Here is an 8975-nt window from a genome sequence, read left to right as displayed (position 1 = left end):
AGTGTGTATATTTAGTGTAGTGAGTGCTCCTCTATAAACCAGTAGTTGTAACTCTTCCATAGTTGTGTTTTCATTTATTTTGTTGTGTATGATTGTGTTGATAGTTTTTATTGTTGTTTCGACTTGGGGGTTATTTGGCGGTCTATGCAAGAATGGTCTAATGTCTGTATTTGTGTCTTTGTATTCTATATATGTCAGCTGAAATTTCTCTTCTATATCTAACACGTGTCTCTCTTCGTGTTCTATTTGTGCTTGTTCTGGTGGCTGTCTTAAGATTTTGTTTTCCTCTGATTGTTTAATTGATGCGTGTTGGTCTTTGTTTGTTTGCTCTGGGATGTTTGAGTCCATTACTGTGTTTTCTTCCTCTTCTGATTGCACATTATTTTGTTCCAGTATTTGTTGTACTTGTTGTTTGATGTTTTCTAATTCTGACTGGGGTATCCTGTTATTTTTGATTATTACACGGATCTGATCAGCTAGTCGTTGTTCTGTTAAAAATTTTAATTCCGGGTATCTGGTAATAAATGTTGTGTATACTTGTGATCTGTATCCAGTTGTGTTGGTTCCTAGGTTTGTTGCTTGGTAATAACAGAACATGAGGTGTCGATTAACTTCATCTGACCATCTCATCCTCTGTCTTTGTTTTCCTTCTAGGGTGGTTGCAGGAAGCATATCCTGCAAAACACCTCTATTCGGATTTAAATCCTTTTCCAGTTGGCTAGCAGTGTCGTTACCATTGTGGGCGGGCATAGGGTTCAAGCGTCATCCCCGACCATGACGGCACTTGTCCGAGGCTTCTTTAGTTCTGTCCTGAACCAAGTAATCACACTAAAAGGGGGGTTAGCCCTATTAGTGGTTTGTTCTTTTCGTCGCCTTTTACGACTGGCAGAACATACCGGAGGCCTATTCTTTTCCCGGGCCTCCACGGGATCCCGGGCCTCCAATAATATTATTATTATTATTATTATTACTATGACTATTATTATTTTCATTTTATTAAAAATAGTGATAACACAGGCAACTGGCCCAGAAAGTAAGCAAAAAAGGAAGTAAGGTAAAAATTAATGTAAACAATTTCTTTTCACTTATTTTATTTCTCCATTTACTGTCAGAATGTTCACAGTCAAATGGCATAAGTTTAGAATAAGTCAGAATATGTTAGAAACAAAAATCTGTCAAGGGGCCACTAAAAAAAGGTTGTTTTATAATTACAGTAGTCTTATATTTGCAGTCATCTTATAGTTGGATAAATGTATATTTCAGGGAACAGACATGAATATGGCAGTATGACTTTCAAATTATGCAGTAGTATTGGATATACACTGTGTGTGATGACTTACACAGGAGGAAAGGATGTTGTGTCTAAAAACTTGACAGAAAGTATTGTGCTGAAGCTCAGGAATAGCTTTTTCTATTTTATTTTATTTATTTATTTTTTTAGAGGGCTGAACAGTTGTTCCAAGTAACTAGTATACATCCATTCCTCTTGCAAAACAGATAATTGAAAACAGACAAATTTAGTTGGGCCACTGGGAAAGAGCAGAGGGCATCTTCCACCAATTATGAGAATCGACATAGCCTAAAAAAGGGTAAAGTCTTAGGTAAAGAGTCATCTGATGGTGATGGTATTGTGGTTGGAAATTGGAAGGCTAGAATGGAAGTCTTATTTCTGTCAACAAAACAGATTTTTAGAATTGGTTCCATCAGGCAAAGACTGTTCTGGAAATGAAAAACGAAAGCCGGTAGTCCTTGATGAATGCATCAAAGGGGAATGAGGAGTAGACATTCCAGCTGAAATGGCTAGTTACATCTCATCCTTACAAAAAAATATTCAGTATTACCACAAAACCAAAAACATCACGAGCATGTCATTGGTAAATGCAACAATAGCTGGTGCAAAACCTGGAAAAAATGCAAACTTGAGGATAGAAACTGTAAAATATTTACTTGGAATGTCAACTGAACAAGGATTATTACAAGGTTCTAGCAGTCGACAAGATTGCTAAAGTCTCATGGTCCAACATCAGGAAATATGAAATGACACTACCTGACAGTTACACAAGAAAAAGATAACAGAAATAGAAAAGAGTGAAAGAGATGTCATTAGTGTTACTGGAAGATTTTTTTGAAATTCTTTGAATGTCTGAAGCATTGAAATGAGTGAAGAAGATAGTTACACTCGGTAAAACCTGCAACAAATGGTTTACTCCACCTTGTTATTAACAAATGCACTGATAGTAGTGTACCTGCATTCTTAGCTGTACTTGCCTACTCAATGATTTGTATAATACAAACATGATCACTTCCTTTCTTTTTGTTTAAATTTGAAATATTGACCTATAAGGGACATACGTTTAATAAGCATGGAATAAAATTATTTTATGTGATTTCCAAATTTTTCTGCTGTCATCAATTGGCCTGTCCTGGTGTGGCAGAGAAACATCTGTCACTATGTGTGCAGCTGTCACTGTGTTAATTAGCTCATATTTTTAGTTCATCATGCAGGAAACTTATATGCATGTAATATACAGTGAAGCTGTTTTTTTAAAACATTTTGGCAGTGTTATGGACTTGCGAGTCCATGTAACAGCTGAATCTTTTATGTAAAAGTCCTTATAGTAAATGAGAAGGTAACCTATTTCATTCCTTATAATGCTAACAATGAGACAGGTGATGTTCACCCCAAGGCCTTCATTACTCATGTTCCTCTTATCGTGCTCGTAGCCCCTCTTGACAGAGGATCTCTCATGGTTTGAGCATAGTACTGCACAGTGCCCTAAATAGCTGTGTAGGCTAGATGTTACAGAAGTGATTTAACTGACACTTGACCTCTGTTAAAGAATGCAGATATTGACAACTTGACTCTACTGGAAACTTTGATGCTTGTTGGACTCCATCCATCAGGTTTTTTTTTTCCATAGCTGCCTTTCTGTTTCCATGTACACTTTTCTCACTGTATTTTGATTTTGCCAACAAATATGAAGTACTCTAAGTTCTTAGTGAGAACACTAATGTTTTATAGAAGTGATTTTACTACTACTCTGTTTGCAGTAACACATCCGCAAGAAGAGCCTCGTACATTGAGAATAATTTACCCATTTTTAGCTCATTTTTCAACTTGAAACTACATCTCAATTTTCCAGGTGATACTTAAGAGATTGGATAAAGAGGCTGCAAAAAGTGAATGTGACACCTCATCATGGAAAAGGACTGTTTTGATTTTAAATATTTATTTATTCATTCATTCATTCATTCATTCATTCATAGAGTGACACAAATGGTATGAATTTCATCAACTGTTAGTACAATGTTTGTCATACAATAAACATACCTGGAGTCTTACAAATTTTACAGTCCTTATAATTAGTCTTACAATGTTTACAATTATGCTGCATAGTGTTTCTTAATGTATGGGGTATTTTTGAATATTGAGTGTCTATCTCTAATTATTCTAAATATTCATTTACAGTATAACATCTTAATAAATATGTTTTTAGCCTTTGTCTATAGCTATGAAGTTCATTTATACCTTTTATTTCCTGTGGCAGACTATTGTACAGTTTTGGGCTATTATATCTTAAAGTTTTACTTTAATTTACAACAGTTGCACCTAGAAACTTCATTCTGGGTTTTATGGGATCACTGGTGTTTGAGGAGGAAGTGTCCCATGGTGGGGACACTCAACAAGAACACATGAATATCCAAAACAAAATGCATTTTATTCATAAGTTTCAATTCTGAATGTTTCAGGAACAAATCAGTAAGTAAAGGTTTGCAACTGCACCAGAAACAGACAAGTTGAAAATGGAATTCACAAAAGTTCCTCTTCTATAAATCTGTTAATTAAACAAAATAGTCTCTTCAAATTATTGCACTTAATTAATTTGTGGACCACTACTTTGAATATGAATCACAGGCAATCTATTAGTAGAGACATCCCATGAGAAAAATTAATTCTGTTGAACAAAATATTGCCTTCCTCGGCATGTGAGAAGTCTGAATTACACTGGAAAAAACTAAAGCCTGCACTTAAAGTGCCTTTGTAAACTTAAAAGTTCGCTACGACAGGCGGAGACAAGTCCGTCAATCAGTTCGGCCAAATCAAACACCAGTGAGATCCTGCATTTCCAGCAGAATGCCGTCCTGGCAGAGTGGGCTGATGAGGAACAGGTGGCATGGTGTCTCGTGGTGATCAGATGCATGACTGGTGTGCATCAGGAAGCTGACTCCCATGAAGCAGCTTGCAGAGCTGCCAGTGCAGCCCTGAACACTCTGGTGGCAGGTATGTACAGGAATCGTATTGGGGTGTGATGTGGTTATAGAAGCATAATGTAGTACAACGGTACCCACCAATGGTGCACGCATGTTCGTGCCACATTGCCTTCATACCAAAGAGGCCATCTGGTGCCAGCTGTTGTGCTTTGCTGAACGCTCACCTGCAGCTACTGGTCTGCTGTAGGGGTCAAGTGGTAGACCACCCACCATGCAGTTTTGGAGGTGTGTTGGCACAGTCACGACACACCATTGCTCTCCGCCCTGAAAACGATGGAGGAGAGGTGAATACATGCAATGGGGCCAGCGATGGAGATGCTGGAGACATCATTGACCTACCTGGCTGGGATGGGATCCACCTCCATGGGAATGGCCACCTGTGATGTCTGGCACTGCACTGTAGGAATGAGTTGGTCCATTCGTGTAGGTTAATTCTTACAAAGAAGAAGACAGCAACCAACCACTATTAATACTGCTATTTATTTAGGTAAATAGCGCCATAACAGGTTTTGAACTGGCAAGTTCATCATCATGATTTGCAAGATACACTTTACATTATCATCAGTTTCGATTTTTATTCTTCCACATAAATTTGAAAGAGGTGAATTGACCTTTATCAGTAATTAGAGTTTCTGCGAGGCCTTCTAGGGAAAAAAATACAGGTAAGCACTTTCGTGGTGTGCACAGATGATATGGAGTACCTACTGGTAACCAAAGGAAAACCTGTACCCACATCGACGACAGCAAGCCATGAGCCACCAAGGAAAGGGTCAGCGAAATCAAGATGGATGTGGGACCACAGGTTGGAGGTGGTGGGCCATGGAGAATGATGATGAGCCGGGGCAGCCTGTTTGCTTTGGTATCTAGAACAGGCAGACACTACGGAAGTGATGGCAGAGTCCGTGCCCCGCCAAAATACGTGGGCAAACGAGGCATTTGATGAGCACTATCCCTCAATGCCCCTCATGTAGAAGGGTGAGGATGCTATTGTGGAGCACATGAGGGATAACAACGAACATCCTGCTGCTGTCACCCTGGATGATAATGCTGTAAATTACAGAGAGCTCATGATGGGGAGCCTGGAAGGGTTGCAGATCCGAGTGTGTCGGCATCTTGCGATTCGCAGGCCACTCACGTTTGATGAACCTCATGACATCACGCAGGTCTGGGTCAGTGCCTGTGTATTGCCAGATGAGGGTGACATCCAACAGGATCAGGACCATGGCATCTTTAGCATCTGATTCCAGCTGGAACCTTTGGGTCGGAATTGAAATCTGGGTCTTGACCAGTGGGAAGCCTGGAAAGGTGGTCTGCATCAGCATGGTGAACTTTAGAGCAAAACTGAATGTTGTAGGTGTATGTGGAAAGGAAGAGTTCCCAGCAATGGAACTGGCTAGCTGACATGGTCAAGATGGGTGTGTTGAACTGTAAGGGCAGGAGTGGCTTGTGATCTGTGAGCAGTGTGAATTATTGTCCTTACACATAGTTGTGAAACTTTTTGATACCAAAAATAATGGCCAATGTTTCATTCCTGATATATCTGTAGTTCCACAGAGCTGATGACAAAGTTCTTCACACAAAAGCAATTGATGTCTTGACTACATCAATCACATTACAATGGTAGTGCCCCTATGTCATAATCTGATGCCTCAGCAGCAAAAATCTTAGGCTTTGAGAGATCATAGGCAGAAAGTCAGGTGGGGTGGAGGAGGGCCTGTCAGAGATCATGAAATCCCTTGTCACACTGTGGTGTCCATTTCTACTGTACATCTTTACAAAGGAGATGATGAAATGGTTCTGCCAAGTCCATCGCATGGGGAAGAAAATAGCAATAGTAGTTCAAATGTCCTAAAATGGCTTTGAGTTCAAATTTGTCTTTTGATGTGGGCAGGCTTGGAAAGGATCGACATACTGGGGGGGGGGGGGGGGTGTCGGATTTTCAATGCATTGAATATGTGGTCTGAGTATCTGACTTGGTCACACAAAAAAGTCTTCCTTTTCTTTGTTACAACAGAGCTGCACATGGCCAAACACCAGATAAATGGCAGTGCCGGGGACATTCCTTGTCAGCTGCTCCAAGCACCTCTGAAAAATAGCTGAGGCACTAGCAATTAGTGAAGGGGAATGTATTGTATTGGTAGAGTCCAAAAGGTGTATTGATTACTAGGATGTCACAGGATTTGGCATACAATGGTAACTGGAGGTAGGCGTCTTTTAAGTCAATCTTGGTGAATACTTTGCCCCCACTAGTTAAGCAAAAATGTCAACCAATGATTGCACGTTGAATGTAGCACTGAAATATCCACAAATACGCAATGCCCTGTTGGGCCTCTCGATAAGAATGATGGGCATTGCCCACCGGCTGTTGGACACTGGTGTCAGCATCCTGTCATCATCCTGCAGACATTGCAATTCCACATGTAATTTATCCCAAAGTGTGAAAGGGATAATTTGGGCTTTGCAAAATTCGGTCACAGCCAAAGGAAAGAGTGTCACATGGACTTCAAAGTTGGAGATGCAAGAGGTTGGTGATGAAAAAACAGTTGGACATTTGGACAGAAATTTGGCATAGTATGAACCTTTGTGGATGGCACTGACAGTGGTTTCTGGGACTTGAATTTCCAGCCCCAAGGTATCAAAAACCATCCAGCCCCAGCAAACTGGAGGCACCTGGTGTTACAACAACCAATATTTGGGCTATGGAGCCATATTGCAATGAGGCTGTGAAAGTCCCCATGAGACAGATGAAATCATTGCTAAAACTGCATAACGAAATGTCAAAATGTTGAAAATGGGGAGGGGGGCCAATCCGTTGGTATGTCAGTCACTTAATAGTAGTAGGTCCATTAAGGATTTCAAGCTTGACTGGGACACTGTCCATACAAATGGAAAGAACGGATTGGATAAAAGCAACATCTGGGGAAGGTAAGTTCATGTTCAGTATCCATGAAATGGTGTGCTCCATGTATGTCAACATTCATGACTGCTGAAGAATAACACCTTTTGTCTTATGCCTGTTATTACCATATGCATTGCACTTTGCTTTGTGAAAGTGGCGTTGGTGTTGAGGGTGGCTAATAAAGCACTGTGAACAGGAAAGCGGGGACTGAAAATGACATTTATCTGGATTTGGAGCTGGCTTGAGTTGTAGTTCAGCCTGTGTGGGTGCGCTCAGACTGAGGTATAATGCAAAAACTAACATGGGGTCCTGCAGGCCTGCTGAGGGTGAAGAGACCACTTGAAGGCATGTATGATGGGTAAACACACCTCCAGGGGGGGGGGGGGGATCTTACAGCTATAGAAGATCATGGCACAAAGCCTCATCTGGGGAATGGACCAACATCATGCCTTGTACCAACAATGGGGGAGTAAGGACTGTTTACACCGTTAGGTGACAGAATGGAAGTGACAGTCGCTTGATAGACCTTGCAGTCCTACAATCCATTCTCTGCAGGATTCAGAGGAGAGTTTGTAACAGCTAAAACGTTTGTGGCATGCTACTGCCACATGAACTTATGAATTAAAATAGTCAGGCAAACTAGATTTCTCCGTAGCATATAGGAGGGCATGAGGCTCTGCCTTGGGGTGTAGTTGATGGATAAATTGGTACATAGACAGCCCTGTGTTGGCAAGGAGGAAAGCGCATTGCTGCATATCACCTGACATATCGTGCACAGGAAATGTTCCATGCTTGCGATGCAGCAGACCTAGGTTCTACCTTTCTGTCGAATTGTTGAAAGTTTGGAACCGATGGCTGGATGTTGCAGACGGATGTATCAATCCGGGTGAGATGCCAGCAAATTCTGGCACCAACTGTGTGATAGATGCCAACCCTTCACCCAAAAGTTCATTTGTGTGTTGCATCATTTGGAGAAGACTAATCACAGGATGACTCAAGTACACTGGATTGGAAGTTGTTGCCACAGCTGTAAAAGCTAACATACAACTCCACTACATTTAACAGTTGCATAGAGTTCTTTTTAGTTCCTTATCACTAATTGAAGTGTCGCATGGTGGGGACACACTAACAAGAACACATAAATATCGAATACAAAACATTTTATTCGTAAGTTCCAGTTTTGAATGTTTGAGGTACATATTGGTAAGTAAAGATTTATCACAGGATCAAAAACAAACAAGTTGAAAATGCAGGTGACAAAAATTTCCCTTCTGGAAATATCTAAATGAACAAAACAGTCTCCTCGAATATTGGAATAAATTAATTCTTGTATCACCACTTTGAATATGAATGACTTTCAGGTGTGCAGTCTATTAGTATAGACACCCCATGAAAAAAAATTAAGTCTGTTCAGCAAAATATTGCCTTCCTCAGTGTATAAGTCCGCCGCTCGTGGTCTTGCGGTAGCGTTCTCGCTTCCCGAGCACGGGGTCCCGGGTTCGATTCCCGGCGGGGTCAGGGATTTTCACCTGCCTCGAGATGACTGGGTGTTTGTGTTGTCCTCATCATTTCATCATCATCCAGGAAAGTGGCGAAATTGGACTGAGCAAAGATTGGATAATTGTACGGGCGCTGATAACCCCGCAGTTGAGCGCACCACAAACCAAACATCATCATCATCATCATCTCAGTGTATAAGGAGAAGTCTGAATTACAATGGCAAAAACTAAAGTCTGCACTTAAAGTTCGCTATGACAGGCTGAGACAAGTCCAAAATCAAACACCAGTGAGAGACCACATTCCC

This window comes from Schistocerca cancellata, chromosome 4 (genome assembly GCF_023864275.1).
Source record: "Schistocerca cancellata isolate TAMUIC-IGC-003103 chromosome 4, iqSchCanc2.1, whole genome shotgun sequence".
NCBI classification, from domain to species: Eukaryota; Metazoa; Arthropoda; class Insecta; order Orthoptera; family Acrididae; genus Schistocerca; species Schistocerca cancellata.
Note: the sequence above shows the minus strand (reverse complement) of the source record.